A 22,155-nucleotide genomic window follows, 5' to 3' on the forward strand; every position below is an offset into this window, starting at 1 on the left:
GTGGAGTAAAGTCTCCAGACTTGATCCCTGGAAATTTTTTCCCTGTGTGACTGCTCCCCAGCCTCTCAGGCTGGCCTCCGTGGTCACCAGCATCCAATCCTGAATGCCGAATCAGCGGCCCTCTAGAAGATGAGCACTCTGTAACCACCACAGGAGAGACACCCTTGTCCTTGGAGATAGGGTTATCCGCTGATGCATCTGAAGATGCGATCCGGACCATTTGTCCAGCAGATCCCACTGAAAAGTTCTTGCGTGGAATCTGCCGAATGGAATCGCTTCGTAAAAAGCCACCATTTTTCCCAGGACTCTTGTGCAATGATGCACTGACACTTTTCCTGGTTTTAGGAGGTTCCTGACTAGCTCGGATAACTCCCTGGCTTTCTCCTCCGGGAGAAACACCTTTTTCTGGACTGTGTCCAGAATCATCCCTAGGAACAGCAGACGTGTCGTCGGAAACAACTGCGGTTTTGGAATATTTAGAATCCACCCGTGCTGTCGTAGAACTACTTGAGATAGTGATACTCCGACCTCCAACTGTTCTCTGGACCTTGCTCTTATCAGGAGGTCGTCCATTTTCTTTGAAGAAGAATCATCATTTCGGCCATTACCTTGGTAAAGACCCGGGGTGCCGTGGACAATCCAAACGGCAGCGTCTGAAACTGATAGTGACAGTTCTGTACCACGAACCTGAGGTACCCTTGGTGAAAAGGGCAAATTGGGACATGGAGGTAAGCAACCCTGATGTCCCGGGACACCATACAGTCCCCTTCTTCCTGGTTCGCTATCACTGCTCTGAGTGACTCCATCTTGATTTGAACCTTTGTAAGTGTTCAAATATTTCAGATTTAGAATAGGTCTCACCGAGCCTTCTGGCTTCAGTACCACAATATAGTGTGGAATAATACCCCTTTCCTTGTTGTAGGAGGGGTACTTTGATTATCACCTGCTGGGAATACAGCTTGTGAATTGTTTCCAATACTGCCTCCCTGTCGGAGGGAGACGTTGGTAAAGCAGACTTCAGGAACCTGCGAGGGGGAAACGTCTCGACTTTCCAATCTGTACCCCTGGGATACTACTTGTAGGGTCCAGGGGTCCTGTACGGCCCCAGCGTCATGCTGAGAACTTTGGCAGAAGCGGTGGAGGGCCTCTGTTCCTGGGAATGGGCTGCCTGCTGCAGTCTTCTTCCCTTTCCTCTATCCCTGGGCAGATATGACTCTTATGGGGACGAAAGGACTGAGGTTGAAAAGACAGTGTCTTTTTCTGCAGAGATGTGACTTAGGGTAAAAACGGTGGATTTTCCAGCAGTTGCCCTGGCCACCAGGTCCGATGGACCGACCCCAAATAACTCCTCCCCTTTATACGGCAATACATCTTTGTGCCGTTTGGAATCTGCATCACCTGACCACTTTCGTGTCCATAAACATCTTCTGGCAGATATGGACATCGCACTTACTCTTGATGCCAGAGTGCAAATATCACTCTGTGCATCTCGCATATATAGAAATGCATCCTTTAAATGCTCTATAGTCAATAAAATACTGTCCCTGTCAAGGGTATCAATATTTTTAGTCAGGGAATCCGACCAAGCCACCCCAGCTCTGCACATCCAGGCTGAGGCGATCGCTGGTCTCAGTATAACACCAGTATGTGTGTATATACTTCTTAGGATATTTTCCAGCCTCCTATCAGTTGGCTCCTTGAGGACGGCCCTATCTGGATACGGTACCGCCACTTGTTTTGATAAGCGTGTGAGCGCCTTATCCACCCTAAGGGGTGTTTCCCAACGCGCCCTAACTTCTGGCGGGAAAGGGTATACCGCCAATAATTTTCTATCGGGGGAAACCCACGCATCATCACACACTTCATTTAATTTATCTGATTCAGGAAAAACTACAGGTAGTTTTTTCACACCCCACATAATACCCTTTTTTGTGGTACTTGTAGTATCAGAAATATGTAACACCTCCTTCATTGCCCTTAACAAGTAACGTGTGGCCCTAAAGGAAAATACGTTTGTTTCTTCACCGTCGACACTGAAATCAGTGTCCGTGTCTGTGTCTGTCGACCGACTGAGGTAAATGGGCGTTTTAAAGCCCCTGACGGTGTTTGAGACGCCTGGACAGGTACTATTTTGTTTGCCGGCCGTCTCTGTTGAAATTATCACGTAATTCCTTGAATAAGCCATCCATTCCGGTGTCGACTCCCTAGAGAGTGACATCACCATTACAGGCAATTGCTCCGCCTCCTCACCAACATCGTCCTCATACATGTCGACACACACGTACCAACACACAGCACACACACAGGGAATGCTCTGATAGAGGACAGGACCCCACTAGCCCTTTGGGGAGACAGAGGGAGAGTTTGCCAGCACACACCAAAAACGCTATAATTATACAGGGACAACCTTTATATAAGTGTTTTTCCCTTATAGCATTTTAATATATATATACATATCGCCAAATCAGTGCCCCCCCTCTCTGTTTTAACCCTGTTTCTGTAGTGCAGTGCAGGGGAGAGCCTGGGAGCCTTCCCACCAGCATTTCTGTGAGGGAAAATGGCGCTGTGTGCTGAGGAGAATAGGCCCCGCCCCCTTTTCGGCGGGCTTCTTCTCCCGTTTTTCTGAGACCTGGCAGGGGTTAAATACATCCATATAGCCCCCAGGGGCTATAAGTGATGTATTTTTAGCCAGAATAAGGTACTATCATTGCTGCCCAGGGCGCCCCCCCCCAGCGCCCTGCACCCTCAGTGACCGCTGCTATGAAGTGTGCTGACAACAATGGCGCACAGCTGCAGTGCTGTGCGCTACCTTATGAAGACTGAAAAGTCTTCTGCCGCCGGTTTCTGGACCTCTTCACTTTTCGGCATCTGCAAGGGGGTCGGCGGCGCGGCTCCGGGACGAACCCCAGGGTGAGACCTATGTTCCGACTCCCTCTGGAGCTAATGGTGTCCAGTAGCCTTAGAAGCCAATCCATCCTGCACGCAGGTGAGTTCACCTCTTCTCCCCTAAGTCCCTCGTAGCAGTGAGCCTGTTGCCAGCAGGACTCACTGAAAATAAAAAACCTAACAAAACTTTTACTCTAAGCAGCTCTTTAGGAGAGCCACCTAGATTGCACCCTTCTTGGCCGGGCACAAAAATCTAACTGAGGCTTGGAGGAGGGTCATAGGGGGAGGAGCCAGTGCACACCACCTGATCCTAAAGCTTTTACTTTTGTGCCCTGTCTCCTGCGGAGCCGCTAATCCCCATGGTCCTGACGGAGTCCCCAGCATCCACTTAGGACGTCAGAGAAATATACTTTCTTCTAAGAGCTCAGGAGAGCCCCTAGTGTGCATCCAGCTCGGCCGGGCACAAAAATCTAACAGAGGCTTGGAGGAGGGTCATGGTGGGAGGAGCCAGTGCACACCAGGTAGTCTAAAAGCTTTCTTTTAGTTGTGCCCAGACTCCTGCGGAGCCGCTATTCCCCATGGTCCTTTCGGAGTTCCCAGCATCCACTAGGACGTTAGAGAAAGTGTAATATGTGCTGTGTGTGCTGGGATGATATGTGGGAGTGGGGGCTCTCTATACAGTGTAATATGTGCTTTGGGTGATATGGGGGAGTGGGGGCTCTCCATATAGTGTAATATGTGCTGTGTGTGCTGGGATGGTATGGGGGAGTGGGGGCTCTCCATATAGTGTAATATGTGCTGTGTGTGCTGGGATGATATGGGGGAGTGAGGGCTCTTTATATAGTGTAATATGTGCTGTGTGTACTGGAGTGATATGGAGGAGTGGGGGCTCTCTATATAGTGTAATATGTGCTGTGTGTACTGGAGTGATATGGAGGAGTGGGGGCTCTATATAGTGTAATATGTGCTGTGTGTACTGGGGTGATATGGGGGAGTGGGGGCTTTATATAGTGTAATATGTGCTGGGGTGAAGTGGGGGCTATATATAGTGTAATATGTGCTGTGTGGGCTCTCTATATAGTGTAATATGTGCTGTGTGTACTGGGGTGATATGGGGGTGAGGGGGCTCTGTATAGTGTAATTTAGTATGGTGATGGGTGTACTGGGTGTAATATGGGGGAGGGGGTTGTGTATTATGTAATATGGTGTTGTGTGTAATATGAGGGGGGGTTGTGTATAACACAATATAACATGGTGCTGTGTGTACTAGGTGTAATATGGGTGAGTGGGTGCTGTTTATAATATAATGTATTTTGGCGCTGTGTATATTGGTTGTAATATAATTTATAATTATAATTTATAAATGTGTAATAATTTATGTATGTGTATAAATTTACGTACACACAATCCCACACTAGTGTATAGTGTATAGATTTTCTATTTGTCCTTCTCTTGCCACAAATGTACAGTACATGGGCCCTCATTCCGAGTTGTTCACTCGCTAGCTGCTTTTAGCAGCATTGCACACGCTAGGCCGCCGCCCTCTGGGAGTGTATCTTAGCTTAGCAGAATTGCGAACGAAAGATTAGCAGAATTGCTAATAAATAATTCTCTGCAGTTTCTGAGTAGCTTGAGACTTACTCCTACTGCAATCAGTTCAGTCAGTTTCGTTCCTGGTTTGACGTCACAAACACGCCCTGCGTTCGCCCAGCCACTCCCCCGTTTCTCCAGACACTCCAGCGTTTTTCCCAGAAACGCCAGCGTTTTTTCGCACACTCCCATAAAACGGCCAGTTTCCGCCCAGAAACACCCACTTCCTGTCAATCACACAACGATCACCAGAACGATGAAAAATCCTTGTTATGCCGTGAGTAAAAAAACAAACTTTTGAGTAAAATAACTAAGCGCATGTGCTCTGTGAACCTTGCGCATGCGCAGTAAGCGACTAATCGCAATATAGCGAAATTCGGCAACGAGTGAACAACTCGGAATGTGGGCCACGGTACATTAATTTAAAGTGCACCTACAGTATATAATTACTCTTTATTTTTTTTAATTTTTTGCTGCTTTTAGTACTGCAGTTTTTATCTGCCATTGCAGGACACACCCCTGAGTGGCAATAAATACGCCCATAGGTGGAGCTAGACACACCCTTTGGGTGGACCATGGCGCACCCTCAACGGCGCACCACGGAGACATTATGGTACCACGTGGAATCTCCCTGAAACTAGTTTTCAAAAGTAGGCAAGTATGAGCTGATCGTGCCTGAACGGGGCTACATTTGAATATCTCCGTTCGGCGTCATCTAGTGTCTGCTGGGCAAAAAATCATTTGAATCTCGCCCATGTTGTGGCCGATTGGTAAGTGTATATGCTTAACTGAATTGGCTACTCGGACGGAGCGATCCTTTCTGAATGCAATGTAGTATAGCGCTTTTACGGAGATTGAGCCTTTTTTAGACTGTTCACAGTGCTCACCAGGGATCTGTAAAGTTACAAAATAAAAACATCTATCTGCTACTACTATTTATTCCTATACAACCGAGTATTCCCCACTGACATCCTATTCTAATGACTTTATTCAGTTTTATTTTTAGTAACATATTTTAAGCAGGCAATGCAAAAACTGAATGTTCTAATTGTAGCAAAGACACACGGCATGCCTGACTACATGGCTGAAACATCATCTATACAATTATGAGGTTTAATACACCCTTGAAGAGATACCACAGAAAAACAACATCAAAACAAAACACTAGTGTTACATACTGAAAAGTATAGTGCTGGGGCATAAAACAGATACTTTTCACAATGTAACATGCAAGAATAAAAATGAACAATTATGTTCACTGACTTTTGTGTCATTTGAAGTATGATACTAGTGACTGCACACCATCCATAAGGGCCAAATCAGTTTGTGGCTACAGTATGTGCTGCCGAACATCCCACAAAGTTCTGCTGAGCACATAGTCGTCAGTTACAGTAAGCTCAACCCTTCTAATGCTCCTGTATGGGGTGCAAAGTGCTGGCATAATGTGCCATTCCGAAATGGTACATTGCAGCCAAGCCTCTAAATAGTCCCCATAGTCTGCACCTAGATTATTGTGTCCTACATGAATTTCCTTACATTTGTATTCACCAACTTTAGGATGCCAGTAATAATAACTATACAATTAATTTACACTTTCTAGAGAGAATCAACATATAAATCCACTAGATTTTATCAATTTAAAGGATTCTGTAGATTTGTTGTTTTATAGAACAAGAGACACAACACGTTTGAAAAAGAAAGAATAATGCAGTGTCCATAGCAACCAGAGATTCGTTTTCGTTTTACAACCTGCAGTAAAAAAACATTTTGCTGCCCTTTTGCCTTTATTAGACATAATAGACTTAATACAAATTTAGTATCACCAATGTACTTATTTACTAAAATGCATGAAAATTGCATAAAATTAATGCTGGCTGTAAAAAAACCCTATTAATGTAGTGAGAGAACAGCAGGTTTTCAGAATTGCATTTTGATCAACATTTCGGTGAACTGTATTTCTATGAGGTGCATAACACGTTAACAGACTCTCTCCTGTTAGTCGTACATACTGCAGGACAGAATATTACAAGAAAATCTTCAGCGCTCAGTTATGAAAATTCCCAGTGCCATCATAAAGTGCAGGGATCATAATAAGATTTCTTCAGGAATGCAGGACACGTAGGGACTTGCTGAACCTCCATAACCGACATAGATGTATGTATTCATTCACAAGCTTCATCGTAATTATCTTCCTTAGGGGGTTGTACTGAGCCAGTGGCACAGTATAACAACAAGATATAATTACGAGATAAAAGCTCATCCCTCAGACCCCACGCCCCATAAAAAAAATGAAGAAGAAAAAAAAACAGCCCTAACAACAGGTTGCCTGGAGTTATCCTACTTTTGGCTGTACAATTACAGTAACTTGGAAGAGCCAAGTGAATATTTAATTTGAGATTACCTCTTGCCTGCAGTGCACTCTGCCTCTCCCATCTTAGCTCAAGGAGAAATGTTTGGAAAATAAGATAGGCTGACTTCAAAGGTGCCAGCTACAAGACCACCATAACAGATGACCCTTTTATGCCCTGCTAATCAGTCTCTTCCAGATGCTCTTTACTTAACAAGGTGATGTTGCAGAGGAGAAAAGAAAGCCCTATATAAATGAGTATAGTAGACTTTTTTTTGCAACTAACAAATATTATCTATCAGTTCAAATCAGAGTGCTTGCTCTGATATTGCTTATTTGGTTATCTTCACATTACATATAATAGTTATATTAGTAGAGTTAGTTAAACGTAATTTTCAGGTGCTGAATAGATGGAGTAGAGTTTAAGGAGCTGCTTCCATTCTTTAGTTAAGCATTACATTTCAGTCCCTGCACCAGTGCAGCTTACAATTTATGTTCCCTACCCACTGGCGTTTCTATAATGGGTGCAGTGTGTGTAGTGCACACGGGCCCCTGAGTCCAGAGGGGGCCCCCACCGCACCCATTTTTAAAATACTCATCCCTCCGAAGTCCAGCGCCGGCATCCGCAGCGCTGTTAGAACACCGTGAAAATGGTTCAGTGGCCATTTTCACGGAGTTCTGCACATGCGCAATAGAGTCTGAGCCCTCTAGTGCTCAGACTCTACAGCATCTGGGCAGAGAGGAGGGGGCCCGAACGGAGGAGGCTGAACACGTGCCTCCTCCTCTCTTAAAGTGCCCCTGTCCCTACCATATGTACACACAGAATACTGCTAATTTTTGTCAGGAGCCAATTAACCTACAGCACCAGTATATTTTTGGATTGTTGCAGGAAGACGGAGTAGCTGGAGGGAACCCACACAAGCCCGGGGAGAATACACAAACTGCACAAAGTTAGGACCATGGTGGGGATCGAACCCAAGACCTCAGTGCTGTGATGCAGAAATTTTACAATCTTGCCAGAGTTGGGCTGCAGAGTTGCCAGCGTGGCAATACGTCCAGTGTGATAAGTAATGAAAGTCATTTCTGATACTTACTTTATGGTATGTCACACATCAGGATCTTAAGGGCCCTACATACTAGCGTAATTGCTGCCGAGGTGCCCTACGGCCGAAAAGGCCGATGGACAACCTGGCGGCGTGGGGGTGGGGTGGTGACGGGGAGAGTGAAGTTTCTTCACTCCCCCGTCACCCGGCCCCATAGCCCGGCATACTAATATGGACGAGATTTCCATATTGGCCTGCATATATGACCGACCTGGTACCAACGATGAACGAGCGCAGGGCCGAAAATCGTACATCGTTGGTGCCTACACACTGAAAGATATCTTATTCATTAATGAACGAGATCATTCATATCTTTCAGTGTAATCGCTAAGTGTGTAGGGCCCATTAGCGTAACTTACAAGGGGGTCTATTTACTAAGCCTTGGACAGAGATAAAGTACCAATCAACTCCTAACTGTCATGTTACTGTCTGGGTTTTAAAAATGACAGGAGCTGTTTGGCTTGTATTTATCTCTGTCCACTTTATCTCAACCCAAGTCTTAGTAAATAGACCCCAAGGTCTGGAGGTCATACATTTCTGTACTTCAGTCTTCAGCTAAATTTCCAAAATGCAAATAAACAACCCGACCATATTGCCTTACAGCCATATTGCACGATCATATTGCCTTACAGCCATGCTCATCTGATCATCTGCACCAATGAGCCTAAACTGTTCCCCATTTAAACCCAGGGCCATCTTAACTGGGCAGCTGCATAGGGCCCCACAATTCTATGGGCCTTCGAACAGGGGCCAAATGCTGGTCACACAATCAGAGACGTGGCAGCATTCCCTACCTGCCTCCCAGCCTGGAGCTAGATGGTAAATTGCTGTCACCATGCTGATTGGTGGAGTGCTGAAGTTATCCACCAGAGTGCTGACAGCCATACACTGTATGGAAGCATGTGGAGAGACGTTGCGGGACCACAGGAGTGGCATGATTTTTTTTTATTGGTTCCTGTAAATGTGTGTGTAGGGGGCCAGTGCATTACTTTGTCCAGAGTTGACAATACGGTTAAGACAGCCCTGTTAAAACCTGCACCTGGAACAAGCACATTGCCAGAACATATGCCTTCTAGGGATCATTCTTGGCTCCAGGACTCAGTATCTCTACTGTTTCCTGTTCACCCTTGTGACCTCTATTCTCTATCCAGTACCTGTGATCTCCAGTTGCTGTTTTCCATCTCCATCCAGTTTGCTTTGCTGCCGCTACTACACCTGACTGCAAGCATTACCAGCCAACGCTGTGAGCACCGCCAGCCACTGCTCCCGCTTTCGGTCTGCAATGCCTGCATCATCCATTCTGGCCTTATCACTTGCTCTGAACTCAGCTCTGAGTGTCACAGGTGCTGGTTCCAGGGCTATGATCAGGGTGTGGTTTCCAGGGCTGTCCACCAGGGTGATTGGCAGTCTTCATTTCAACGTTCCAGGTTTTCAGTTCCTGAGTTCCAGATCTAGGTTCCAGTTCCTGGCCTGGGTCAGAGTAAGTTCCAGGCTACTGGCTGCAGATGTTATCAGATGTGAGTTCATTTGTTTCTGATCCCCGAGTTCTGAGTTCCATTACTATAGTGCACAGAGTTCCTATGGTAAGTCTGAGTTCTTATAGCGAATTCCAGCCCTGGAGTCTCTCACAAATGGTTCCAGGTTGACACCCATAGGATCCAGTGCCATAACGTAGCAAAACTCCAGTCAGTGATTTCCTTCCTATGCCACTAGTGCTTCCTGGCTGCTAGCACTAATAAAGCTGGCCATAAACCTAAAGATGTAACTGTCAGATCTGGCTGGTTGCAATGAAAATCTGGTAATGGATGAGAGCAAATGACAATTGGCCATTTGCTTCTAAATGCCGTAAAACTGACAAAAAGGTCGTTCAGACAAAGTGGTCTGTTTTCCAGTGTTTGGGAGCAAATGGTAATTGTCATTTGCTCTCATCCATTACCAGATTTTCATTCCAACCAGCCAGATCTGACAGATACATCTTTAGGTGTACTTCATGATCAAGAATTATTTAAAGACTCCACATTTCCCCACAACAGTTAAGCCCAAGGGTCCCAAGGCATATCTACAGAACACCCCATCCTTACAAGTCACTATCACCAAGGCTTGTCATTGACACCAAAACAATGAATAACCCATTTGTATTCCTTCTATATTGAAGGTCATCAATTTTAAACCATGAAAGTTTGTTTCCACAGCTTACAGTACTACTGTTATTAGGTTTCTTTATATACTGCCTCATTAACTCTGCAGAGCTTCACAGACCAAAAAGTTCACAAGCTAACATGATAGGTGGAGATGTACAAAGATAGAAAAATGAGGATGCACAGAAGTGCAAAAACTGTAAGGTGCTGCTCTCAGGTATTAATATTTTCATTATGGTCATAGCTGTAAAAAAGTGATGTATAAGATAGGGTTGCTGATTTACATTGAAGACATACAGTGACAGTTTGATGCAAATTGGGAGAGGCGAGTTTCCACAGATAAAGGGACAGCCAGAAAGAAAGTTGAGAGCAACAGTGTGCATGGACTGTGCAGAAAGGAAGTTGTTCGTAAAAGGAGACACCAAACCAGGGACGTGCAGTCAGGGGAGGCAATGCCTCCCCTGTCATAATGATTAAAATAATACACAGAAGATATTTATAATACATATAAAGTATCATAAACATCTGCTTTGTAGTATTCTAATCATTATTGCTTAAAAAATGCAGCCACATCTAGACGGGAGGCAGCGAAAGCGCTGCTTCCCACTGACTATAATAAAGTGTGTGAAGCAGGGTACGTGCAGGGGGCGGGGCCAAGCCTTGGGCACTAAAATCCCATTGAAAAAATAAGGAGAAGTGGCACCTGTACATCTGCCTCATTGATGGGGTCGCGCCTTCAATCCACATCAAGGCACGACCCTGTCAGTGAGACAGATGTTATTGGATAGCTCCGACAGGCGCAGACTGCCAGATGATCCCCGGGCCGGCCATGTTTTCTATGCTCTCCTCTCTTCCCTGGACCTGTGACAGAGAGGTTCCAGGTGCCGCGGGACCTGCCTGCTGACAAAGCACAACCACGGAGCTTCTACAGCTCAAGAGCAGCCAGACCTGCAGTTTCACCAGCCGCTGACCGCTCCTTCCAGATGCGAGTCGCCAGTTACTTGATCTGCCCGTCTGAGGCACATCGTATACGGCAACTGCAGGTGAGGACAGTTGCTGCGGGGGGAGAGATGGGGGAAGGGGAGTACTGTCATCCTATGACCATGTAGTAAACTGTATGTTCCAAGTTAACAGCACTATGGTGGAAACTTGGCAGTTAATACTGTAATTTCACTCTACATGTCCAGCAGTTCAATAAACCTATCTGCATTTGAATATTTACTGCATTATCAAGTATATTTGTAATCAAAGAATGGAAAGTACAAGTCACCCACATTATTACATAAATTAGAAAATCAAGTGTTTTATACTTAACAACTAATCCACTGTAGTTCTATAAATCAGTCATCTAAGTATCTGTTTCAGATTAGACTTGTACAAGTGAATGAATGACATAGAAGGTAAGGGAATGTATTACATACTTAGAGCTTTAATGCCCTCTGCTGGTAAAAAAAAAAAAACCCCAAACAAACAGATACTGTAGCATGTGATAGCACAATCTTATATGTATTTCTGTTGCTTTTGATTGACATTTCTTTTGCACAAATGAATTGACTCTTTTTATAAATGATATCAACAAAAGGACTCTGCAATAGCCAGCTGTTTTATATGACTAGATGTTTCAGAATATAGGGATCTATTTACAGTGCACCCAGAAAGTATTCACAGCGCTTTCTCTTTCCACATTTTTATTACGTTACAGCCTTTTTCCAAAATGTAATAAATTTGTTTTTCCCCTCAAAATTCTACACACAATACCCCATAATGATAACGTGAACAAAGTTTTTTTGAGATTTTTGCAAATTTCTTAAAAATAAAAAAATAAAAAATCACATGTACATAAGTATTCACAGCCTTTGCCATGAAGCTCAAAATTGAGCTCACTGATCATACTTGAGATGTTGCTACAGCTTAATTGAAGTCCACCTGTGGTAATGATTGGACATGATTTGGAAAGGCACACACCTGTCTATATAAGGTCCCACACTTGACTGTGCATGTCTGAGCACAAACCAAGCATGAAGTCAAAGGAATTGTCTGCAGACCACTGAGACAGGATTGTCTCGAGGCCCAAATTTGGGGAAGGGTACAGAAAAATATCTGCTGCTTTGAAGGTCCCAATGAGCAGAGTGACCTCAATCATCCGTAAATGGAAGAAGTTCGGAGCAAGCAGGACTCTTCCTTGAGCTAGCCGGCTGTCTAAATTGAACGATCAGGAGAGAAGTTCCCTAGTCAGGGAGGTGACCAAGAACCCGATGGTCACTCTGTCAGATCTACAGCATTCCACTGCGGAGACAGGAGAAAGTTCCAGAAGAATAACCATCTCTGCAGCAATCCACCAATCAGGCCTGTATGGTAGAGTGGCCAGATGGAAGCCACTCCTTAGTAAAAAGCAATTGGAACCCCGCCTGGAGTTTGCCAAAATGCACCTGAAGGACGCTCAGACCATGAGAAACAAAATTCTCTGGTCTGATGAGACAAAGATTGAACTCTTTGGCGTGAATGCCAGGCGTCATGTTTGGAGGAAACCAGGCACCGCTCATCACCAGACCAATACCATCCCTACAGTGAAGCATGGTGGTGGCAGCATCATGCTGTGGGGATGTTTTACAATGGCAGGAACTGGGAGACTAGTCAGGATATAGGGAAAGATGAATGCAGCAATGTACAGAGACATCCTGGAAGAAAACCTGCTGCAGAGCGCTATTGACCTCAGACTGCAGCGACGGTTCATCTTTCAGCAGGACGGCGACCCTAAGCACACAGCCAAGATATCAAAGGAGTGGCTTCAGGACAACTCTGTGAATGTCCTTGAGTGGCCCAGCCAGAGCCCAGACTTGAATCTGATTGAACATCTCTGGAGAGATCTGAAAATGGCTGTGCACCGATGCTTCCCATCAAACCTGATGGAGCTTGAGAGGTGCTGCAAAGAGGAATGGGCGAAACTGCCCAAAGGTAGGTATGCCAAGCATGTGGCATTATATTTAAAAAGACTTGAGGCTGTAATTGCTGCCAAAGGTGCATCAACAAAGTATTGAGCAAAGGCTGTGAATACTTAAGTACATGTGATTTCTATAGATTTTATTTGTAATAAATTTGCAAAAATCTCAAAAACCACTTTTTTTTACATTGTCATTATGGGGTAATGTGTGTAGAGTTTTGAGGGAAAAAATAGGATTTTGGTACATACCGGTAAATCCTTTTCTCGTAGTCCGTAGAGGAATGCTGGGGTCCACATTAGTACAATGGGGTATAGACGAGTCCACCAGGAGCCATTGGCACTTTAAGAGTTTAAGAAAGTTGGCTGGCTCCTCCCTCTATGCCCCTCCTACCAGACTCAGTCTAGAAACTGACATACTTCGAGAGAAGGACTTAACACAGATAGTGGCGAGATCCATACCAGCTCACACATACAAGGCATGTCAAGACAACTAGCTTGAACTAATCAGCAACGGCTGAAACATTACTTACCAAGTAACAATGCAGTACTCAACTAAACGAAGTGGTACTGAACCAAATAACAATAGCAGGAACCGAAGCGCTGGGCGAGCGCCCAGCATCCTCTACGGACTACGAGAAAAGGATTTACCGGTAGGTACCAAAATTCTATTTTCTCTTACGTCCTAGAGGATACTGGGGTCCACATCAGTACCATGGGGATGTACCAAAGCTCCCAGAATGGGAGGGAGAGCGCAGAGGCTCCTGCAGAACTGATTGACTGAACTTCAGATCATCAGAGGCCAAAGTATCGAACCTGTAGAACTTTGCAAACGTGTTCGACCCCGACCAAGTTGCAGCTCGGCAAAGTTGAACTGCCGAGACACCCCGGGCAGTCGCCCAGGATGACCCCACCTTATGAGTAGAGTGGGCCTAAACAGATTTTGGACAAGGCAGTCCTGCCGTAGAATAGGCATGCTGGATAGTGAACCTAATCCAGCGAGAAATAGGCTGCATAGTAGCAGGACACCCAATTTTCTTGGGATCGTATAGGACAGAGAGTCCGACTTCCTGTGACGAGAAGTTCTCTTCACATAAATCTTCAGAGCCCTCACGACATCCAAGGACTTTGAAGTAATCGAGGAGTCAGTAGCCACTGGCACCACAATAGGTTGGTTGATATGAAATGCCGACACAAACTTTGGAAGGAACTGCTGACGTATCTGGAGCTCAGCTCTATCCTCATGGAAGATCAAGTAAGGGCTTTTGCATGACAAAGTCCCCAGCTCAGAGACATGCCTAGCAGAAGCTAAGGCCAACAAAGTGACCGCCTTCCATGTAAGAAATTTTAGCTCCACCTCCTGTAGAGGCTCAAACCAATCCGACTGGAGAAACTGCAATCCCACGTTAAGGTCCCAAGGTGCCGTAGGCGGCACAAAGGGAGGTTGGATATGCAGAACTCCCTTCAAAAAGTTCTGAACCTCAGGGAGGGCAGCCAATTGTTTATGAAAGAAAATGGACAGGGCTGAAATCTGGACCTTTACAGATCCCAATCTCAGTCCCATATCCACTCCTGCCTGCAGGAAGAGGAGGAAACGTCCCAGTTGAAATTCTACTGCAGGAAACTTCTTGGACTCACACCAAGAGACATATTTCTTCCAAATACGATGGCAATGTTTAGACGTTACCCCTTTCCTAGCCTGTATGAGGGTAGGAATCACTGCTTTCAGAATACCCTTCCAAGCAAGAATCACGCGCTCAGCTTCCATGCCATCAAACGTAGCCGCGGTAATTCTTGATAGGCGAACAGCCCCTGCTGCAGCAGGTCCTCCCAAAGAGGAAGAGGCCTCGGCTCTTCTTGCAGTAGATCCAGAAGAGCCGCGTACCAAGCCCGTCTTGGCCAGTCCGGAGCAGTGAGGATTGCCTGAACTCCTGTTCTCATGAGTTTGAGAACTCTTGGAATGAGTGGAAGTGGAGGAAACACGTACACCGACTGGAACACCCACGGAGTCACTAGGGCGTCCACTGCCACTGCTTGCGGGTCCCTCGACCTGGAACAAAACCGCCAAAGCTTCTTGTTGAGATGAGAGGCCATCATATCGATTTGGATACGCCCCAAAGATCTGTTACCTCCTTGAAATCCTCCGGATGGAGCATCTGCTGAGGAAGTCTGCTTCCCAGTTGACTACTCCCGGAATGAAGATTGCTGATAGCGCCAATGCGTGTTTTTCTGCCCAGAGGATGATTCTTGTTACCTCTGACATTGCAGCTATGCTCTTCGTTCCGCCTTGTCGGTTTATGTAAGCCACTGTCGTTACGTTGTCCGACTGTACTTGAATGGCCCGATTTCTCAGAAGATGGGCCGCTTGGAGAAGACCGTTGTAGACGGCTCTTAGTTCCAGAATGTTTATCGGCAGCCGGCTTCCAGACTTGACCACCTTCCTTGGAAGGTTTCCCCTTGAGTGACTGCGCCCCAGCCCCGGAGACTTGCATCCGTGGTTAGAAGGATCCAGTCCTGAATCCCGAACCTGCGACCCTCCAGAAGGTGAGGTAATTGCAGCCACCAGAGGAGTGAAATCCTGGCCTTTGGCGACAGACGTATTCTCTGGTGCATATGTAGATGGGATCCCGACCACTTGTTCAGGAGATCCAGTTGGAAGGACCGAGCATGAAACCTCCCATACTGCAGAGCCTCGTAAGAGGCCACCATCTTCCCCAGAAGGCGAATGCACTGATGAACCGACACCCGGGCTGGCTTCAGGACATCCCGGACCATTGTTTACATCACTAACGCTTTTTCCTCTGGAAGAACCACCCTCTGCACCTCCGTGTCGAGGATCATTCCCAGAAAGGACAACCTCCTGGTATGTTCCCAATGAGATATTGGGATATTCAGGATCCAACCCTGTTCCTAGAGGAGCAGGGTCGTGAGAGCTATTAACTGAAAAAAACTTCTCCTTGGATGATGCCTTTATCAGCAGATCGCCCAGATACGGAATTATGTTCACCCCCTGCCTGCAGATGAGAACCATCATTTCCGCCATCACCTTGGTAAAAACCCTTGGTGCTGTGGAGAGGTCGAATGGTAGGGCCTGGAACTGAAAATTACAGTCCAACAGAGCGAATCAGAGATAAGCCTGATGCGGCAGCCAAATCGGAATGTGGAGGTACGCATCCTTGATATCCAGGGACACCAGGAATTCCTCCTCTCCCAGACCTGATATCATTGCCCTTAGAGACTCCATTTTGAACTTGAACTCCCTCAGAAAGGGGCTCAGCGATTTTAAGTTCAGAATGGGCCTGACTGAACCATCCGGTTTCGGTACCACAAAAAGGTTTGAATAGTAACCTGTGTTCTGCCTTTGAGGAGGGACTGGTACAATGACCTGTGCCTCCACCAACTTCTGGATGGCTCCCTGCAGGGTAGCCTAGTCTGCCGGCAAAGCTGGCAAGCCCGATGTGAAGAACCGATGAGGAGGGAGATCTTGAAATTCCAGCCGGTACCCCTGGGACACAATATCTAGTACCCAGGAGTCCAGGCCGGACGACACCCAGACGTGACTGGAATGTCTGAGTCTCGCCCCCACCAGCCCTACTTCCAGGCTGCGCTGTCCACCTTCATGCGGAGGACTTAGGCGCACCTTAAGCAGGCTTCTGTTCTTGGGAACCTGCCGCAACAGGTTTCTTGGATTTTGGACGGCCCCCTCTAACGTAGGTGTTGGCCGGTTTGGTCTTTCTTGGTTTAGAAACCTGAAAGGACGGAGATGCTGGTGAAGAAAAAGGTTTCCTCATAGCAGGTGCAGCTGAGAGAAGAAAAGGGGACTTACCCGCCGTAGCCGTGGCGATCCACGCATCCCCAAAGAGAGCCTGACTTGAGTAGGGAAGGGTCTCCACACCTCTCCTGGATTCCGCGTCGGCAGACCACTGGCGCAGCCACAGTCCTCGACGAGCTGAGACGGACATGGAAAAAATTCCTGCAGCCGTCGAACCCAGGTCTTTCATGGATTCCACTGTAAATCTCGCAGAATCCTGTATGTTACGTAAGAACAATTCAACGTCACTTTCATCCATTGTAATCAATTACTCAAGTAACGTGTCAGCTATACTATAGCTTTAGAAATCCATACACGGGCAATGGTAGGTCGTAGTATCGCCCCCGAAGCGGTGTATATGGATTTGAGCAGAGCGTCAAACCCGCAATCAGCCGGTTCTTTCAATGCGGCAGAGCCCGGGACTGGTAAAACCACTATCCTTGACAGTCTGGACAAAGATGTCCTAATTCATTCTATCCTCCTCTCAGGATATTACAAACGGCGTTTAATACATTAGACGCAGGGAAGGCTAGCGAGGCTTTCTTATTGTCAGTGAAGTAAGCCCCCTCAGCAATATTTAACATATATAGCTAATGGCCTCCCACATGAGCTGCACTGTATGCCAGTTACATGTTAATTTATTAAAAATGATTCAAATGAAACATCCTATTTTGAACTACTTTTTACTCCTTTACCGTATCACTTACATCACGGCAGGGGCCATGTGTGTTCAGTCGTGCTCTGATATATGCACGCCATGGGTGGTTGAACCCAAGATATTACATACATACACAGTACTGTGCAAACATTTTAGGTAGGTGTGGGGGGGAAAAAAAAGAATGCTTTAAAAAAATGGAAGTGTTATTAGTTTAAGTTTATCAATTACTAAAGCGCAAACTGAATTAACAGAAGATAAATCTAAATAAAATCAATATTTGGCGTGACCACCCTATGCCTTCAAAACAGCATTAATTCTTCAAGGTACACTTGCACACAGTTTTTGAAGAAACTTTGCAGGGAGGTTGTTCCAAACAACTTGTAGAACTAACCACAGATCTTTTGTGGATGTAGGCTTGTCCAAATCCTTCTGTCTCAGTCCCAGACAGACTCCATGATGGTGAGATCAGGAATCTGTGGGGGCCATATCATAAATTACAGGACTTCCAGTATTTTACTCAGGCTCCTCCAGCTTATATGTTGCTTCAGAAACCAAGCTGTCAATGCTAGGGGATATACCACTGAATGCAGGTCTGGTCGTAATGAAAGAGGATATGGAGGTGCTTGCAACATGCTCAGCAGATCTGAATACGACGGCTTCTTTAGCCACACCTGAAGCCACACTGACAAGTGCTTCATCCTTTTTTACCTTTTTCAGGACGCTCTGTGACATAGGTACTGGAGGAAGTAAGTAATGAGGAGATAATCCCAAGAGACCATCACTGCATTGACTAATTTAGCTTCTGGGACTCTCATCCTGGAACACTAATGCCTGACCTTCATTGTCAGCTTGGATGCCATCAGATAAACATTTGGTTGACCCCATTTGTCCAGTATCTGATGGAAAACATTTGAATGGAGTGATAATTTTCCATATGTAGCTCCTGTAAACTGACGTGGTCAGCCATCCATTTTACCACCCCAGGAATAAACACTGCTGTGTGAGCCGGAATGTTCTTTACCAACCATAAGAAAGATTCTTGATGTCTCCCTCATTGCGTGGGTACATGTGGTTCTCACTTGACGATTCAAAATATGCTACTGCCTTTAGTATTGTCTAAAAAAACCTTGCTGCCTGACTCTACGTCGGCATGAGCTGGAACCAGGGGCTGGGTATGCGTGACCGGCGGGTAGAAGACCGCTGGTCACGCATACCTATGCTGGTATCCTGGCAGCAGAGTGGCGGCGGGGTTGAGCGCAACAAGCCCCTTGCGGGATCACTGTGCTCACCACACAGCAGGCTTGGTGGCTTGCTGGGCTCGCCACAGGTTCTATTCCCACAAGTGGAAATAGTCCCGGCTGGTCGGCATGCCGACCATCGGGATTGTGAGCGGGCGAGATTTAGGGGACGGTATTGTGACCGGCAGATTACTGCAACCCGGAATCAGGACATGTTAAACTGCCTGAAGTTCCACAACATGGATGTGAAGTTAAAACCATCAGTCCTGAAACCTGCACTAAAGGAAGAATTGGGGTAATTCAGATCTGATTTAGCACAGCTACGATAATTTACTCTGACATGCGGGGGGGTGCCCAGCACAGGGCTAATCCGCCCTGCATGTCAGGCCCTATAGCCCCCCCCCTCCTGTACAGGTACAAAAGTATTGCATGGCGGCGATGCTTTGTACCTGGCGAGTAGCTCCTTGCAAGCGCAGATCCTGCACGCTGGCAGGCCGCTACTCACGGCGTCCCGGGTCACAGCGGCGAGTAGCGTGTGACATCATGCAGCCACTGCGGCCCGCTCCCCCCAAGAGTCTGGACACGCCTCCGTTGTCCGGACCGTGCCCCGCTAACAGTGTTCTAACGCCGATGGCACACCCCGTCCCGCCCCGCCCCGCGACCACTTCTGCCTGTCAATCAGGCAGAGGCGATCTCAGCCCTGAGATGCTTTTAGCATCCCACTGGGCTCCCGAGGTGCGAACACGCAGTGCGGCCGCTGCACATGCGCACTCCACAAAAGGATTCAGACTGCGATCACTGCCACTGCAGCGATCCAGTCTGAATTAGCCCCAATGTTGTCTGTTGTTAGCATGATCCAATCTCACATCGCAAAAAGATGACCACTGTTTAGGCTGCTGTCCAGCAACTCCCAGAGTAGAGAATGACAAACTACAGGTGACAGGGTGATGTCTCGGGTAAAATATTGTACCTGCACACATCTGCAAATTCTCGGGAACTTCAGAGAGTGAAATTGACCGATTTGGACTGCCTGGAAAGTGGAGACCAACTTGCCCAAAACTTTAATGCGAAAAAGTACTGATAGCGCCTTCACTTCAAGGAGCTCACTTACCACTCTTTTTCAGAGAGAAAATGTTGCCATAAAGAAAAACTCCTGAATCTGGTATTGAAGGGCCATCAATACAATTGTAAAAACTCTGGGTGCAGTGTATGGGATGTAGTCACAATCCCGCCCCCTCACAATCCTGACGGTCGGCATGCCGACCAGCAGGAACTATTCCCACTCGTGGGTGTCCACGACACCTATAGAGTAGGAATAGAACCCGTGGCGGCCGCAGCGAGTCCGCAAGGGGCTTGTTGCGCTCACACCCCCCCCCCCCCTCCCCACTCGACGGCATTCCGCTGCCAGGATACCAGTGTATCCTGACTGCCGGTCACGCATACCACACCCCAGTGTATATGCCAAAAGAAAGAGCAATTAATTGGTAATGCTGGGATTGTACACAGAATCTGAAAAGGGACCCTCCAAGATCGGAACATGCAGGTAAGCATTCTTGATGTCCAATGATAACAATAACTCCCCTTCTTCAATGCTATTGATCAGCTGGGGGATTCCATTTTGAAATGATCTACCAATAGATGGACATTTAGAAAATTGGAAATCTAGAAAAGATCAGTCTAGCTTTTGAGCAAAGTAAAAGTTTGAACAGAAACCCAAATAGCTATGTACGGAGGGCACCAGGGGGATTCAATCCGGTGCTTTAAAGAATGCATGGCCCTACATAAGACTTCAATCAGAGCACCCATCAGCGGAGAGAAAAGTGATCAACCGGTTGCAAAACATTTTGCGGAACAGCGACATAATATGTCTAATCTTAGGCACATGATAATTGATCATGTTGAGGGAGATGGGAGACGTGGTGATCGCCCTAAAAGACTCCTCCAAATAGATACACACACTAGACACTGTTAGACCCAGGGGTCTCAATGAACAATTAAATCTAAGTATTTTCCTGTAATGGTTTATTTTGTGACATTTTCCTGGTTTATCTAGTTCTTTTTCTTTTTTATAATTTGATGTGTACAATCTATGTGGTCGGTTTATTATAAGAGATGTCAGTTTCAATTATAATGCCTAATCATATTAGTTTGACGCTACTGCTGACACTGCTGCTCATCATTTTTTGATAGATTAATATGGGTATTACTGTAAATAGGCTATATTATTATGCACATAGGACCAATGATTTTGAACACTTTTATGCAGGTGTCCTATATTGTACTGTTTTTGCTCCCTCCCGGATTTTCATGGCAACCCTGACGCCAGCGCTGGCTGGAAGTCGCGGCTTTCTGAACATCTGGTTTCCTGAAGACGGGGAAGCGCGGTGGACCGGCGATGGCTGGCGGCACTTCAGCGGGTATTTAAGGTACATACATAGCCCTGTATTTTTTTGATGTATGTTCATGAATGTGCTGCCTGACGACGAGGAATAAAGGACCCCCGAAACGTTGCATGAAACAATGCTGTTGTGAATTCTTTTTATATAAGTCCATGGAGTGCCGCTTGCTCGCTTTAACATTGCCTATATCCTCTGGCACCCTGGCGTTATTTAATTACTGAATGGGGGTGGCTGCATTATCAGAAACTATGTGTGTGTGTGTGTGTGTGTGTGTGTGTGTGTGTGTGTGTGTGTGTGTGTGTGTGTGTGCAACAGTCCATTAGCTCATCTAAAAATCTAATCAGTTAGGTCTGCTGAATACAAGTGTATCTTATACAGGTGTGTCCTCATACATATTGCCTCAATACGCCATGCAGCGGGAGATGCCTGGTGTGAGTGAGCTGACAGGTCCTGTGCCACTCCATTAACATAGGGCAGGCATGTCCAAACTGCGGCCCTCCAGCTGTTGTGAAACTACATATCCCAGCATGCCCTGACACAGTTTTGCTGTCAGAGAATGCTAAAGCTGTGTCAGGGCATGCTGGGATGTGTAGTTTCACAACAGCTGGAGGGACGCAGTTTGGACATGCCTGACATAGGGCGTCTTTTTTGCCAAAAATGTGTCTTATTTGCATCGTTATACAAATAGGACGCAGAGACAGCATGTGCTGATTAAAATGATAAGCGGCATGCCTATATTCTCTGTGCGTCTGCAACTGCATACAAAATGCTATGTTACAGTGTTTACTAGAAAAACTCTGTAGTGTACCATTTCGTGTGCAGATATTACATAGGCATGTCGCATATCATTTTAATCTGCATGAGCATAGCAATGCGAAAAAGACGAATTTTAATGGAAAAAGTCGCACACAAAAAGTTTACGGCTATAAAGTCATTCCACGTCATGGTGTGACTAAAAGAGCTGTTTAACATACCAGGCGGCTAGAGGTATGTGGACACATACAGTATGTATGTGTAAATTTACTTACATTTGAAGATGAGTAGAGC

General features: G+C 46.2%; 1 protein-coding gene across 2 annotated transcripts in view; it reads right to left on the reverse strand.

The window, feature by feature from the left end:
- Positions 1 to 22,155, reverse strand: part of TPRG1 (tumor protein p63 regulated 1) — a 287,891-nt gene that overhangs the window by 179,437 nt on the left and 86,299 nt on the right. The gene's annotated exons all lie outside the window — the stretch shown is intronic.

This window comes from Pseudophryne corroboree, chromosome 4 (assembly GCF_028390025.1).
Source record: "Pseudophryne corroboree isolate aPseCor3 chromosome 4, aPseCor3.hap2, whole genome shotgun sequence".
Taxonomy (NCBI): Eukaryota; Metazoa; Chordata; class Amphibia; order Anura; family Myobatrachidae; genus Pseudophryne; species Pseudophryne corroboree.